Here is a 16,842-nt window from a genome sequence, read left to right on the forward strand (position 1 = left end):
TTGGCCAGACCTGCGGACATGGCAGGTAAACAAACCGGCCCAGCCCGCCAGGGGCTTTCCCAAACAAGCGGCATCCCTAGTTTGGGAAACACTGCTCTAGATGCTATAATAATAATAATAATAATGAGGCCCAGCTTTACGTAATATCTGAAAAAAAGCTTTGCAAAACTTAACTCTAGTACTACAACTGCAGTGTTAGAATTGGTTAAATAATGTCTCAATAAATCACTATTAATTATTTACACAAATTAATAATAATGAATAGTTGAGCCAATTAAAAATATAGGATTTGAGATTGCTTTGAATGGCTATGAATCACAAAGGAGTATGCATCAAAGCTTGCAGAAAGCTTGTCAGTGGGTGCCCCACAGTTATGTATTATGCCTTAGTGAATCAGTGTCATGTTAGGTTTCTGAAAAGCCTTTTCATTCTCAAAGCTATCGTTTAAGCAATAGATAATATATGCTGGCGTTTACAAACTGACTATGGATATTATTAATATTGAATGTTGGGTTGCAAGTTTTATATGGAAATGCTTTTAACTTTTATGCTAAAGTTGTGTTCAGTAGATATAGTTTGATGATGTAGAGCAAATACAGTTATCTGTGGGGGTTTTCCTAGTACATGAGCATTATGTCGTCAAGCTGCAGTCAGAAGCAATTGAGCCATAAATGCTTATGCTCTGTACAGAATTACGGCTTGTTGTTGCGTACTAATTTTTATATAAATGTGCCTGTCATTTGGGTCTCTCAGAATGGTAATCTTACTTTTGATAACTATAGCATGTTGTGAAGCAATCATTTAAACAAAGCTACTAAATACAGATACACCAACTGCATTTCAGAATGTGTGTATATCTATGTCAAACAAATGCCTTCTATTGCCACTTAGTAGTATTGTGGCTCAGAACAAACCAGAAAGCAATGTGGTCTTGTCGGTAGGTCACAGGACTGGGAGTCAGGAGGGGTGGAGTTCTGACCTGCCATCTGATCCTGGGCGTATCCCTTCCCCAGGAGCAGCGCCAGGGTTTTTGCCGCCCTAGGCGGCAGCGATCCTCCTCTGAGCATTAGGCGGCAGGGGTCCTTCCGCTCTGTGTCTTCGGGGCACTTCGGCAGCGGGTCCCAGAGCGAGTGAAGGACCTGCCTCCGAATTTCCACCAAAGACCAGGAGCGGAAGGATCCCCCACCACCAAATTTCCGCCGAGAATGGCAAAATGCTGCCCACCAAATCCTGCCGCCCTAGGCGACCGCCTAGGGTCGCCTAGTGGAAGCGCCGGCCCTGCCCTTCCCCTCCCCTCTTCAGGGGAGAATGCTTCAGTTCTAAGTGTTACTGTGTTGTGGCTCTTCTCCCAGAATGGTGGGATGGGGGTTTCTTTACTCATGCTCCACATTTTTTTCACAATTTGGCGCTACATGTGTTTCTCCGGGAGAGCGAGCACAAAGCTTTAAACAAAGACTGTATTGTCTTTAGGAAATTGAAAGTGAAACTTCTAGTGAACTGTCCTCTTCACAAAGACCAATTCTTTAATTCAGGATAATAAATCTATGAAATGGTTTAACATACCTGGCCAATCAACATAAATTTTGTAATCTGGGATGTATTGATTCTCCAACTATATTTCCAGATGGAAACTCGACTCTGAAACTGTGGGGCCTGCAACTCTGCTTGTTTTATTTGCAATCTCAAAAACATGCTTTTCTGGTAAGATTCTTATCCAGATGCAGCTAGTCTTTCATGCACCTTGCAATGCATCAAGTCTCTTCAGTGGAGTCACTGAGGCACCAGCACTAAGCACTGCTCCTCCCCTCTCAGTGCCACCCTGACTCACCTCTCTCTCCTGGTGACCAGTCAGCATACAGACTCCTAAGGAAGAGGAGGAGGTGCAGGTTGTGGCAACAGATTCTGATTCTTGTTAGCAGAGAGGTGAGAGGGAAGGAATTGGGATGACGGGCCCTCAGTAGGTAATGGCATGACAGATGATTGGAAGGTGGGAGAATGGAGGAATAGGTTAAGGGGGCTGATGTTCAAGGGGAAACAAGCTGGGAGGATTGACCCAAGGGGAGGGCAGAGGATAGATTGAAGGAAGAGGCATTCCTCTTGAGCCCCTGTTTCCTCCATCATGTTCCCCAGGGACCTCCCTTTGAAGACTCACAGATCAGTCTCCAGTTTCAATGTGGGTAAATCTTTGCCCAGTTGGATAAGTTCTGTGCCCAGAAGCAAGCTCCCCCATCTCATTGAAGCATATCATGGCAAAGCTTGTATAATGGTTTATCCTTCCTGCTGTTTCATTGGTAGCTGATGTATTTGAATGTTGTCATGTGAAGATAAAAGTGTGAGTGTGATGGTGAAAAGGTTGAGAACTACTGTGAAATAATAGATTACTTCTCAATTTGTTGAAGTTATATCCTGAAGAATTCCATGGTATCAAGAAAGAATGTCTTCTCCTTGTACGTATAGCTTTCTTTTTTCTAACTTAAACAAACAAACAAAAAATATTCCTACCAAAGAAATAATTATCGTCTGTAGAACTTAAAAAGCATTTATAAAGCTGCTGATTTTCTTCTATGATACAAAAGAAAGTGTCTCAAAAGGGAAACTTGCAAGTGTGAGAAAAATATTCTGTCTTCTGTGCAGACCTTTTATCCATACTGTGTCTAGACTATCTCTTCACTTCATTATGCAACTCTTTTACAATACTCTCATTGAATTCATAAGTTTATTCAAACAGATTTCCATAATCTATGTGACCATGTAAACTATAGACAATTTGGATAGCTTTGTAAAAGTCAATCTGAAAATGGTTTGGTAAGAAAAGGAGAGTGAAATGGAATTACGAAAGGTTTAGCATTGCAGAGACATTGAATATAATACACTTTCAGTACCTGAGTTGCAGTTTGAAGCAAAACTGACATATGAAAGTTATATTTAAAAATTAAAATGTCAAAGAATGCAAATGGCACACAAAAAGTAGTATGATATGTGTGTGTGAGAGAGAGAGAGAAAATATGGGTGTATGTATTACTTCTGTAGGCATCAAGATTTTTGTGTCTCTGATTCTCCGTTTCTTGAGAGAGTCCCATTTCAGAGGAAAACTATTTTCTTGGAAAAAAATAACCCACCTCTGGACTGTCTTTCAGCTGAAGTTTGTATTTCAAGCACAGTCTCTGAAGCAGTTAACTTTTTAAAAGGTAATTCTCTGAAAAGTAAGGGACCTTGAGAAGTCATATTGTCCAGACTTATGCTCAGGCAGGACCAGGGATACCTAGACCATCCCTGACAGGTTTGTCTAACCAGTTCTTAAAAACCTCCTATGATGGGGATTCCGCAACTTCCCTTGGAAGCCTATTTAGTGTTTAACTATCCTTATAGTAGAAAGTTTTCCTAATATCTTACCTAAATCTCCCTGGCTTCAGATTAAGCCCATTATTTTTTTCCTACCTTCAGTGGACATGGAAAATAATTGATGACTGTCCTCTTTATAATAGCCCTTAACATATTTGAAGACTGTTACCAAGTTCCAGGGCCGGCTCCAGGCACCAGTAAAGGAAGCAGGTGCCTGGGGCGGCCAATAGAAAGGGGCAGCACTCCGTCCGGTATTGGGGCCACACGTCTTGGTCTTCGGTCGCACTTCAGCGGCTGCTCTACCGCTCCACTTTGGAATTCGGCGGCAATTCGGCAGTGGGTCCTGCAGTCTGTCTCTTCCTCTTTGGCGGCACTTCGGCGGGAGCTCAATTGGCTTTTCCTTCTTTTTTATTTATTTATTTATTTGTTTGTTTGTTTATTTATTTATTTGGCCGCTTGGGGCAGCAAAAAAGCTGGAGCCAGCCCTGCCAAATTCCCCCTCTCAGCCTTCTTTTTTCAAGACTACACATGCCCAAGTTTTTTTAACCTTTTCTCATAGGTCAGGTTTTTTAAACCTTTTATCATTTTTATTGCTCTCCTCTGGACTCTCTCTTATTTGTCCATATCTTTCTTGAAATGTGGATCCTGGAACCGGACACAATATTCTAGCTGAGGCCTCACCAGTGCAGAGTACAGCAGGCTAAATACCTCCCATCTCTTAGGTTAATACACCCCAGAATAATATTAGCCTTTTTGCAACTGCATCAGATTGTTGACTCATATACAATTTGTGATCTACAATAACTTCCAGATCCTTGTCAGCAGTACCACTACCTAGCCAGTTTCCCCCCATTTTGTAGTTGTGCATTTGATTTTTTTCTTCCTAAGTGCAGTACTTTGCACTTATCTTTATTGAATTGCATCTTGCTGATTTCAGACCAATTCTCCAGTTTGTCATGGTCATCTGGAATTCTAACCCTGTCCTCCAAAGTGCTTGCAAGCCCTCCCAGCATGGAGTCATCCACAGATTTTATAAGCATACTCTCTACTCCTTTATCCAAGTCATTAATTTTGTAAGACTAGAAGAGACTGAGGGTGAAATCCAGGCCCAGTTAAAGTCAGTGTTAAAAATTCCATTGACTTCAATGGGGCCAGGATCTAATCCTCCATATTTATTCTCTTTCAATGACTTACAGATCAAGGCTCCAAACCTGCAAACATTTGTTCACATGTTTAACTTTATGCATAAAATTAAGCATATGTGTAATTAGTTGCAGGGATCGCAGCCTAAATGAGCCCAGTTTACAAGTAAAAGATTTTTGCCCCCTGACTGCCAGGATCTGAGATTCTGTCTGCAACCTGAATGTCAAGCTGAGTTCTTTCTAGACTGCCCATTGCCAACAGTAGCCGTCTCAACTTAGTTAATAATTCAGTTGATGCATTACCTGGAAATGAATCCAACTCACTTTCCTGTTGCTATGGTGGCTCTGCAGGGCTAATGAACCTGTAAAGCCTTACAAAATTTGTTTATCAGCAAATAAAGTTCAGAATTCTCATAGGGGCTGATCTGTTGATTTATAATATGACATTTTTACTTTAATCTTTCAGAAAAGAATCACACTTCAAGTATTTACTATTTGTTTTTTTTCCACATTAAGAGTGAAAATGGTTTCTTGAAAAAACAAACCATCTGGTTGAAAATATTTATGTGATGAAACAATTGCTGCTAGACTCTTGATTTGATTAATATTATTGTTCTTTGTGACATTTTGCATATGGTACTGTACTGGTAAATAATTCAGTGTTAAACCCGCTTTCATTTGTTTGGCCATCCACTCAGTGTGTCCCCAGCTTCAGTAAATTAATATAAAAATTATCTCTAAAAATATGTTCCGGACTAAATTGGCAATTAACTAGGGCTCTGATTTTGTCATGGAAATCGTGGAATTTAAATAAAGTCCATGAAACTGAGGGGCACTGCGACCTAGTTTATTGGGTTCCAAAACCACTCAGGTTTGGTCCGTCTGATTTTCTGCCTCCATCTATGGAGGGTCGGACAGGGCAAACCTGAGTGGAGCTGCGACCCCACGTGCAAGATTGCAACTGCTGGAGTGTGGAGCTGGACCCAGCCCCACAGGACAGGAGCCACCTCTGTGAGGTGAGTGCAGAGTGGACTCACTCTCCATCCCCTCCATCCCCCATTGTTTGGTGACTTTTCCATTATATATTTTTCCCGTACCTCTGCTGTGAAATTTACTAAAATTTCCAGCCAAAACATAGACTTAGCAATAACTGATTATTTAATGTATAATATGCATGTAATTGTATTAATCGGATGTGCATTTTATTTAGTTGGTTTTAATTTTCTGTCATTAAATGTAAACAATACATGTATGTTCAGTGATCACCCTAAATGTCAACATTTGTCATCAGTTACCATACAGTAAGGTAACTGAGGAACCTATACTTTCTCCTAGAATTAGAACAGGAGAAATCTCTGTATCATTATCTGTAAGGACTTATATAGGGAGGAAACATCTGAAACTGCAAAGCTATTTAATCTCATGTACAAATAGATGACAAGATGCAGGTGCTGGAAGTTGAAGCTAGAAAAATTAAACATGGAGATACCTTTTTAGCAGTGAGGTTTCTAATTGGGAACAGAACCAGATAGAATTTTTAATAGTGTGGATTAACCTTTGAAACAGATTACCAAGGATATGGTAGATTCTCCACGATGTGATGTGTTTAGATTGAATGTCTTTCTAAAAGATGTGCTCTAGCTCAATCACAAGTTGTTGGGTTCGATGCAGGAGTTACTGGGTGAAGTCCCGTGGCCTTTCTTCTGGAGGAAGGCTGCCTAGATGGTCCCTTCTGGCTTTAAAATATGTGTAACGTGCAGTGTATGTGTACTAACTGTAAAGTAGCAATTGGCAAATGTTGATTTTTAATGGCTTTTGTTGAATGTTTCATTTTTGATCAAATCATATGAGAGCATAATGTACCGGGTGCCCACGTAACATGGAGGAGGAAGCTGCCTGACTCGAATGCACAGGGGAGAAGGACCATGCAGGAGTTGAAGGGAGTGTATTGGGACAAAGAGCCAAGGGACAGAAGGCTGGAGGCCAAAGGTGGGAGAAGATTGGGAGTGGGAATAGGAGGGAGACTGGGAGCCAATTGGAGATACTGGGATTGGCAAGGACGCCTGCTACCTTGAATAATTGTATTCGGTTTCTGCCTGTGCCACAGTGTTCTTATCTGATGCTAGTCAAGTCACTTAAACCAAACTTTTCACTAATTGTGTGTGCCTCATTCTCTGGGTGCCTGACCTGAGAACCTGGTTCTGAGCACTTACAGATGCAATTGAAGTCACTGGGAACTGTGATTCGAACATATAAAGTGTCATATAATTCTAAGTATTCTGAAAAATCAGGTCCTAGGCATCTCAGATTTGATGCCCAAGCGTAATAGACACTTTTGACTTCAAACACTCTAACTCTGTTTCCCTCTGTAAAATGAGGATAATACCACCCCTCACTACACAGAGATGTTGTGAAAATAAATTAATTAATATTTGCAAAGAACCCAGAAACTATATAGATAAGCACCATAGAAAAGCCCATGAGGAAAATGATAATTCTATTTTCAGAGTAGGGATTGAATAGCATGCAGTGAATAGAACATGAGGCAATGCATTGAACAACAGTGAGAAAAAAAATATTGAATAGCTGCTCCTTAAATGTGCATCATCCATTCTGTGCATTGTATAAGGCAGGGGTCCTATGCAAAATTAATGTGCAAAGAATATTTGATCATGTAATTAAAGACCCTATCACAATGCATACTCACAAAGGGGCTGAATTAATGTTGCAAAGGCAACTGTAATTCTGACATTTCCTAACTTTGTAGTTTTTGGCTTTGCAATCTTAATAATGTTCTTTTAAAGTAATTTGTGTGTGTGTAATATAAAAGAAATCCATGGTGGCTTTAGTAAATCATTTTGCTACAAGGTTTTATTAATCTCAAGAAACTTACGTCAGGTTGTATGCATATATCACTGAATGAATAGTATTTTACTAGTTGCACATTTTGGTTTCTAACGTATCTTTTAATATGGTATACTAGATTATCTGCTTTTCCTATTATTTTTAAGGATGCGCTGTTTAAAACTTTATCTTCTTCAAATACCTGAAGCTCAAGTTTCTCAAATCAGTTGCCTGGAATCTCCCCTTAAAAGCATTTCTACATAATTAAATTTCAATGTGACTCTTGGTTTTATCTGTGAAAACCTTATGGTCTTTAATGGGAATCTGCATAAGCTAAAATTTAGTGACGTGGTTTCTGTCTACCTTAGGTACTTATATGGCCCCCATTACTGAGATACCTGAACTATCTTATCACCTTAGCTGAATTTAGTATCTGAGCCATCTTTTTAAATGTATTTATCACCACAGTACTCCTGTGAGGCAGAGGAGTCCTATTATCCCCATTTTACAGATGGGGAACTGAGGTTAAGTGACTTAGAATCATAGAAGAATAGGGTTGGAAGAGATCTCAGGAGGTCATCTAGTCCAACCCCCTGCTCAAACCAGAACCAAAACAAACTAAATCATCCCAGCCAGGGCTTTGTCAAGCCGGGCCTTAAAAACCTCTAAGGATGGAGATTCCACCACCTCCCTAGGTGACCCATTTCAGTGCTTCATCACCCTTCTAGTGAAATAGTTTTTCCTAATATCCAACCTAGACCTCCCCCACTGCAACTTGAGACCATTGCTCCTTGTTCTGTCATCTGCCATCACTGAGAACAGCTGAGCTCCATCCTCTTTGGAACCCCCCTTCAGGTAGTTGAAGGCTGTAATCAAATCCCCCTCACTCTTTTCTTCTGCAGACTAAACAAGCCCAGTTCCCTCAGCGTCTCCTTGTAAGTCATTTGCCCAAGCCCCCTGATAATTTTCGTTGCCCTCCGCTGGACTCTCTCCAATTTGTCCACATCCTTACTGTCGTGGGGGGCCCAAAACACAATACTCCACATGTGGCCTCACCAGTGCCAGAGGGGAATAATCACTTCCCTCGATCTGCTGGCAATGCTCCTACTAATGCAGCCCAATATGCTGTGAGCCTTCTTGGCAACAAGGGCACACTGCTAACTCATATCCAGCTTCTCATCCACTGTAATCCCGAGGTTCTTTTCTGCAGAACTGCTGCTTAGCCAGTCGGTCCCCAGCCTGTAGCGGTACATGGGATTCTTCCTTCCTAAGTACAGGACTCTGCACTTGTCCTTCTTGAACCTCATCCGATTTCTTTTTGCCCAATCCTCCAATTTTTGTAGGTCACTCTGGACCCTATCCCTACCCTCCAGTGTATCTACCTCTCCCCCCAACTTTAGTGTCATCCGCGAACTTGCTGAGGGTGCAATTAATCCCATCATCCACATCATTAATAAAGATGTTGAACAAAACCAGCCCCAAGACCGACCTCTGGGCTGGGGCACTCTGCTTGATACCGGCTGCCAACTAGCCATTGATCGCTACCCGTTGAGCGCGACAATCTAGCCAGCTTTCTGTCCACCTTATAATCCATTCATCCAATCCATCCTTTTTTACTTGCTGGCAAGAGTACTGTGGAAGACCGTATCAAAAGATTTGCTAAAGTCAAGATATATCACATCCACCGCTTTCCCCATATCCACAGAGCCAGTTATCTCATCATAGAAGGCGATCTTGTTGTTCAGGCATGATTTGCCCTTGGTGAATCCATGTTGACTGTTCCTGATCACCTTCCTCTCCTCCAAGTGCTTCAGAATGGTTTCCTTGAGGACCTGCTCCATGATTTTTCCAGGGACTGAGGTGAGGCTGACTGGTCTGTAGTTCCCCAGGTTCTCCTTCTTCCCTTTTTTAAAGATAGGCACTATATTTGCTTTTTTCCAATCATCCGGGACCTTCCCCGATCACCACGAGTTTTCAAAGGTAATGGCCAAAAGCTCTGCAATCACATCAGCCAATTTCCTCAGCACCCTCGGATGCATTAGATCTGGACCCATGGACTTGTGCATGTCCAGCTTTTCTAAATAGTCCTTAACCTGTTCTTTTACCACTGAGTGCTGCTCACTTGCTTCCCATACTGTGTTGCCCAGGACAGCAGTGTGGGAACTGACTTTGTCTGTGAAGACCAAGGCAAAAAAAGCATTGAGTACTTCAGCTTTTTCCACATCATCTGTCACTAGGTTGCCTCCCCCATTCATTAAGGGTCCCACACTTTCCCTGACCTTTTTCTTGTTGCTAACATACCTGTAGAAACCCTTCTTGTTACCCTTCACATCCCTTGCTACCTGCAACTGCAGTTGTGTTTTGGCCTAAAGTCTTAGCTGGAGAGGGGACTTGAGCCCAAGATTCCCAAGTTCTAAACTAGGTGCTTTAATCACTCAACCTCAGCTTTGAGAATTTACCAGTGAACACACCAGGGCTTACGACTTATCTTCCTTCCTAAGGCTGCATGTGGAATGAATTATCATCTACCGAACATAGGGGTTTCTTATTCCTTTATGTCTTACAAATACATAAGAAAACCCACTGTAACATTTTTCAGTATAATGCTAGGGCTCTGAAAGTACCTGTGTTTCCACCTGCTTTAGTTATTTTTGGTGGGGTGGAGGAGAGATGTGTGACTGCCTAGAAACTTCTCTCTATAACCAACTTTTTAATCAATTCTGGAGGTGAGTGAAGGAGAAATGGTAAAAGTAATGGGGTTCATTGTTGTTACTGTTGTAGGTTTTACTCCATTAGCTCATGTAGCAGAAGCTTGTAATGGTCATTACTAAGTAGCAGACTATACAAGGATTTGAACTTTTGTAGATCTCTGACAACTAGGGTTGCCAGGCGTCCGGTTTTCAACTTGAATGCCTGGTCAAAAGGGACCCTGGGAGCTCCAGTCCACACAGCCGACCGGGCCGTTAAAAGTCCGGTCGGTGGAGCAGCGGGGGCCCGGGGCTAAGGCAGGCTCCCTGCCTGCCCTAGCTCCACGCTGCTCCTGAAACCAACCACTGCGTCCCTGTGGCCCCTAGGTGTCCAGGCAGCCAGGGAGGTTCCGCGTGCTGCCTCCACCATGTGCCAGCTAAGCCGCTCCTATTGGCCGGGAACTGCAACCAATGGGAGCTGTGGAGGTGGCGCCTGCAGACCCAAGGCCAGCACACGGAGCCCCCTGGCCGCGCTTCCACGTAGGGGCCGCAGGGATGCGGAGGCCGCTTCCAGGAGCCACGGTAAGCACCGTCGGGACCCCACTCCCACTCCCGCACCCCAACCTCCTGCCCCAGCCCGGAGTCCCCTCCCAAATGCAAACTCCCTCCTGGAGCCCGCACTCTTCAACCCCTCCCACACACCCTGCCCCAGCCCTGACCCCCCTCCTGCATCCCAAACCCTTCATCCCAGGCCCCACCCTCATCTGAAGCCCACACCTCCCCTGCACGCAACCTTCTGTCCCAGCCCAGAGTCCCTTCCTGCACCCCAAACCCCTCATCGCAGGCCCCACCCCAGAGCCCACACCCCCAGCTGGATCCTGCACCTCCCATGCACCCCAACCCTCTGCCCCAGCCCAGAGCCCCCTCCTGCACCCCGAACCCTGCATTTCTGGCCCCACCCCAAAACCCACACCCCCAGCACAGAATGCATACCCCCCTGCACTCCATCCCCCTGCCCCAGAGCCCTCTTCCACACCTCAACCCTCTGCTCCAGCCTGGTGAAAGTGAGTGAGTGGGGGAGAGCGAGTGACGGAGGGAGGGGGGATGGAGCGAGCCAGGGGCGGGGCCTCGGGGAAGGGGCAAGGGTGTTCGGTTTTGTGCGATTAGAAAGTTGGCAACCTACTGATAACCCATGAAGTAGATGATATATAGAGGGATAAGAAATCAGATGTTAACGGGTTTTTTTTTTACTATCAATGGGGAGTTGCAGTGTAGGAAACTCTATGTACTAGTGGATCTCACATATAATGAGTGTATTATAAATTTATATGATTGTTTTAGGTATTTTCAGTATGAAATGTAGTCAAAAGCATATGACTTCCATATTGTGGTAACATCAGTGGCTCTGATTCTTTGTCTTTTCTGTATTCAAGGCATAGTGGTTTTGTGCTCCATATCGTAAATCTGGATTTGTTATGAAGGTTGTGGCTCGATAGTGATTGGGGTCATGCAGATGTAGGTAGACAGGTCAAGGATCAACATTAATACAGGTCCAGAATTAAAGAGAAACATACAAATTTCCAGGCTTTAAAATATCTGGTTTTTCATAATTAGTGATTTTAGTACATTCATGTCTACTCACTATTACAAGCTTAACTGCAATATTTTGGTCTGGGAATTCCCTTATAGGTTTTTAAAGAGAGTTTTTTTTAAAACAGTGGCATGCAAAAACTTGCTGCAAATTATTCCCACTCATTTTCTTCTAACGCATTATATTTTGTTCTAGGTATATTTGTGGTATAAAGACAATTTCTAACATTCAATGAAATACCAGATTTAGATCCAACATTTTACTGGCAGCATTTTGTAATCTTCTTGAACCTGATTGGTTCTACTGATGGAATATACAAACCCTGCCAGCTGTACCAGCAGAGTATATAGCTTTCCTCTTCAGCTAATGAAAATTATAAACTCTTTGAATTCAAATGGGTCATTTGACATAGTTGTGAAACTCCGCTAGTGCAGCTTTATGTTGGCAGAACTTCTAAATTCCACCAGACCTTACAAGAAGTTTATAAATACTGCCAGATTTTGGCAAAATTCATAACCTCAGAATTTAGAACCTACCGCACTGTATAAATTATTCTCTGGCTAGAAGCAACACAAGATAAATTGAGATGGAAAGGAGGTGGTTTTGTTTAAGATGGTGAAAATCAGAGTTATCAGAGGAAAGCTGTTGGAGTCACAACCATATCTCCAATTTAAATCAATCTTCTCCCAGTGGATAGTGCAACTATTGCAATTATGGTAAAGCCATAAGCACATTGTCCAAAAGCTATTATATGAATTAAATTTGAGATGGCTTTAAGTATCATTTATTCTCTCTTCTCCACTACAACTCTTCTTTTAAAAAGACCATGTTTTTTTTCTCTTAGATATGCACATGCAAATCCCATGCGCTTACAAAATGCACATGCACAATTTGGCCCATAATATTTATTTTCGATCTGTGTAAGTATAGCTTCAACTAAAACTTTCTAGCAGTGTAATCTTTAGAGACATTTCTGTATTTCTAAATGCCAACTGTTCAAAAATAGTGAGATTGACTTAAAAATCATAAGATTTTAAAAAAAACATGTTTGGGTCTTTTTATTTTCCTTCTGTTTTTTCAACCTTTAGGTTCATGCTTGTCAGCCTTTTTCTGCAGCCCGGGAGGCTGGAAAACGTCTTTAAAATGAAAGCTGAAATTCTCATGTAATCATGACTCCAGGAGCTAGGGCTTTAAAGAAAAAAAAGAACATATGACATTTATGAATAAATCATGGGTGTTGACAACACCGCCATTTTGAGGGTATACTCACAACAATCATCTATCACACAAAAACTACAATGTGATTTCTTTTCATCTAACCTCCCTCCCCTGATCTTTGAAACATTCTCTGTAGAGATTTCCACTCCGGTGGGATAAACTGCCTCACTAGCTACATAAAACCTGTACTTACCATTTACCCATTGGTCCCTTCCAAGAATTTGCTTGTCAGTACTAGAACTCCCTGTGGAGATTAAACCCACTGAAACTCCGAGCCATGTGTCTTTGAAATGCTGATTCAAAATTTTGTAAAAAGCTGTCAGTGCCTGCCAAGAATCAAATATGAGCTCTGATGAATTATCTGTTCGGTTTATGTGGTATTGTTAAAAGGTTCTTAACTGCAGGGGTTCTAATTTTAAAGGATTTAACCACAAGAAAACCTGGTCACAACAATAGATGTGCTGATAAAATGAATCATGCGGCTTTTGGGGGGATTACTATTCTTTTTTCGTTTGTTTCAGTTGACTCCAGTATTTTGTTTTGTTTTGTAATATATTTCTTTGTACTATTACTCTTATTTTGTCTGTGTATTTTTGCTTTCTTCTGAGTTTTTGTTAAGATACAGGTTGGGTTTAGAACCTGGTAAGATCATGTGTGAAATAGCTGATGCATAAGTTATGATATTATGAACCAATATGTTCTTAAAATGTGCAAGAGGTGTGTTATCTGAATAAACCTGTACTGTGGCTGTGCAGTAACTTGGAGTCTAACTGGCTAGGGAGGTCCCAGACTTGCCTTTGGCCTGTTTTGTTGGAGTCATTATTTAAACAAAAGCCTATAAAATCTATGAAAGCAATGTTTATAATAAATGGAGATATCCTATCTCCTAGAACTGGAAGGGACCTTGAAAGGTCATCAAGTCCAGCCCCTGCCTTCACTAGCAGGACCAAGTACTGATTTTTGCCCCAGATCCCTAAGTGGCCCCCTCAAGGATTGAACTCACAACCTGGGTTTAGTAGGCCAATGCTCAAACCACTGAGCTATCCCTCCCGCTCCAATCCTTCAACTACCACTTAATGAGTGCTTAAGGAAAATACTATCTAAGTACTCATGTATGTTTGGAAACAGGAAAATACATTAGCAAAAGTGAACATCCAAAATTGAGGTGCCCACTCCCGTCCGCCACTTGAAGTAGCAATGGCAGGAGACCCTTCTTCCTAAAGAGAGAAAGGGAAGTCGTCATATTTTCCCCCAAATCCTGACTACAGGGTCTCCCTTTCCCACCTGGAGAAATGGGGTGGCAGCAGGGAGGGGAGCCCCTGGTACTTACCCCAACAACCAAGTGTATCAGCTGGATGTGTGCATAGGCCAGACACCCCCCTGCCCACACACACACACACTCTTCTCTTGCCACACACAGTCCCCTGCTGAAGTGGTGTTTACAGGGCCCCCCCAGAGTGGAGTATTGGCATTAATACCTCATTGATATTTATGGAGCAATTCACACCTCTCTTAGCTATTGTTTCAGGCTCTCTGCAGACTCAGACAGACATCACATTTTCAAGATTTTCTTTGCAACAATGTTAGCTTGACACTTTTTCTTTAACTGAAAGCTGAGATTCATGATCACTATATTCCAGGAGCTGGGACCATAGTCACAGGAACGTATAGCAGTTATGCTTTAAATCAGCTGTGGCTTCCACTAGTGTCTGGGAGGGGATGTGAAGTTCTGCTGCCCCAAACTACATGTCTGGGAGGTGGGTGGAGAACTTAGTGCTCAGTGAAGGTAACAGGTAATTAGAGAGATGATTAGAGAGATGAATGCTGGGGGGGGGGGTTGGAGAGAGAAAGTGAAATGTTGGAAGGACAGAAAGTGAAGTGGTAGAGGGAGAAAAAGAGTGAGAAAGGTGGGAGGGGATTGGAAATGGCATGAGACAGAGAAGCAGAGGATGGGATGGAAAGAGCAAAAGCAAGACAGAGTGGAGAGGCTATAACGGCCCTCTAGTGAATTTATTTCTAGTCACCTACAAAACATCTAATCTCTTCTCCCATCTTGCCCCATTCTACCTCAGTGCTTTCAATTTTGCCACTCCAATCCTTCAACTACCATCTGTGTGTGTGTCTTTCTCTTCCCTCCTCTAAAGCATGAGCCTAGGCCATACTATGCAGATTTATGTAAATTTAATGCAAATGTATGCAGCTCTATACCCATTTTGTTCAGATAACATCAAATGATTTTTGTTTTGATGACAGTGGCAGATATGTAGCCATCCAAACTGAATTCAAACCATTTGTATCATTCTGGTCCAGATCCAGGGATATAACGTAACACCATATGTTAATTTTGATTAAACACTTGTCAGCCAAGGGGAAGATTATAAAATGAACTGCGCCATGGGACATGGAGAGAGCTGCTTCCTAGAGACATATGGCGGACTGAGACCCTGAGAGCCTTTAAAATGAGAGATTTTGTTGCAATTCTGTAGATAATATTTCTATATATTGTAATGCAAGCTCTATGCCTGCCCGGGATGCATTTCATAAGTTTCTAGCTATATGTGTGTGTGTTCAGTTATCATTTATTTTCTATTTTTTCTGTACATACCTGTAATTTTCCAAGAAAATCTGTTTTTATTTTAATCACCTAGACTGGGGCCTTGGAAACGGTTAGTGGGGACAATCACTGAGTAGTGCCTTAGAGAGAAACTAAATACTGACTGCAGTGAGGGCAGAATCTGATGTGGGTAACAGCTTGAGTAGAAGTTGAAGCATACAGGAGAATGATGAAAGAGCTCAAGCTTTGCCTTTGGTCAGTGTGGGCATGGAGAGAGCTGAAGCACAGTATTTATTAAGTAACAGGGGTGGCCGTGTTAGTCTGGATCTGTAAAAAGCAACAGAGGGTCCTGTGGCACCTTATAGACTAATAAATGTATTGGAGCATAAGCTTTCGTGGGTGAATACCCACTTCGACAGACGCATGACGAAGTGGGTCTGATGAAGTGGGTATTCACCCAAAAAAGCTTATGCTCCAATACATCTGTTAGTCTATAAAGTGCCACAGGACCAGGGCTGCCCAGAGGATTCAGGGGCCTGGGGTCTTCGGCGGCAGCGGGCCCTCCGCCGCCGAATTGCTACCGAAGACCCGGCACTTCGGCGGCGGGTCCCGGGGCGGAAGGACCCCCCGCCGCGGGTCTTCAGGGCACTTCGGCGGGGGGTCCCGGAGCAGAAGGACCCCCCACCGCCGAATTGCCACCGAAGACCTGGAGCGGAACTACCGGTAGCTCCAGGGGCCCGGACCCCACAAGAGTTTTCCCGAGCCCCCGGAGCAAGTGAAGGACCCCGCTCCAGGGGCCCCGAAAAATTCTTGTGGGGACCCCTGCAGGGCCCAGGGCCTGGGGCAAATTGCCCCACTTGCCCCCCCTCTGGGCAGCCCTGCACAGGACTCTCTGTTGCTTTTTATGTATTTACTAAGTATCCTAAGCATGGTTACAGTCAGAAAGGATGCAAAACCCAGCGTAAGCATCAAAGCTAAATTCACAATCAACCCTGGAAACAGCAGTGAAAGTTCCAGGAATAATATTAGTAATGCTCATTTACAAACACAAAAGATATGATATCCCGGATTGGTTATTTACTAACGTTGTATGCTGAGAGATGCTGAAAGCAGTGTGTAAATATAAACGTAAATGCCTGGAATTTTTCCAGCAATCTTAGAAACATCATGGATCATTTATTAGTACTCTTTATTCTGCATTCATGCATTATTTTACTTGCATGATGCAACCTTTCAGAAGTCACAACATAAATTGGAATGAAGGGCATCGGATCGAAGCATTTTGATAGAGCTATTTGTGAAATCTGAGTAGTTTTAAACTATTTCTGAAAGCTTTCTGAACCCCCAATACCCTATGGCCTGACTTGTCTCTATTTTCAAAGTAATTTACTTACATATTATAGCAATTCCCACAAGTGCTGCTATAGTTAATGGTCTGTCAATGTTTCCACGATAAACCCTAGG

At 42.7% G+C, this 16,842-nt stretch overlaps 1 protein-coding gene across 2 annotated transcripts in view; it reads left to right on the forward strand.

The window, feature by feature from the left end:
• The window catches only part of FSTL4 (follistatin like 4), a 475,057-nt gene that overhangs the window by 367,701 nt on the left and 90,514 nt on the right, over positions 1-16,842 (forward strand). The gene's annotated exons all lie outside the window — the stretch shown is intronic.

Source organism: Trachemys scripta, chromosome 8 (assembly GCF_013100865.1).
Source record: "Trachemys scripta elegans isolate TJP31775 chromosome 8, CAS_Tse_1.0, whole genome shotgun sequence".
Taxonomy (NCBI): domain Eukaryota; kingdom Metazoa; phylum Chordata; order Testudines; family Emydidae; genus Trachemys; species Trachemys scripta.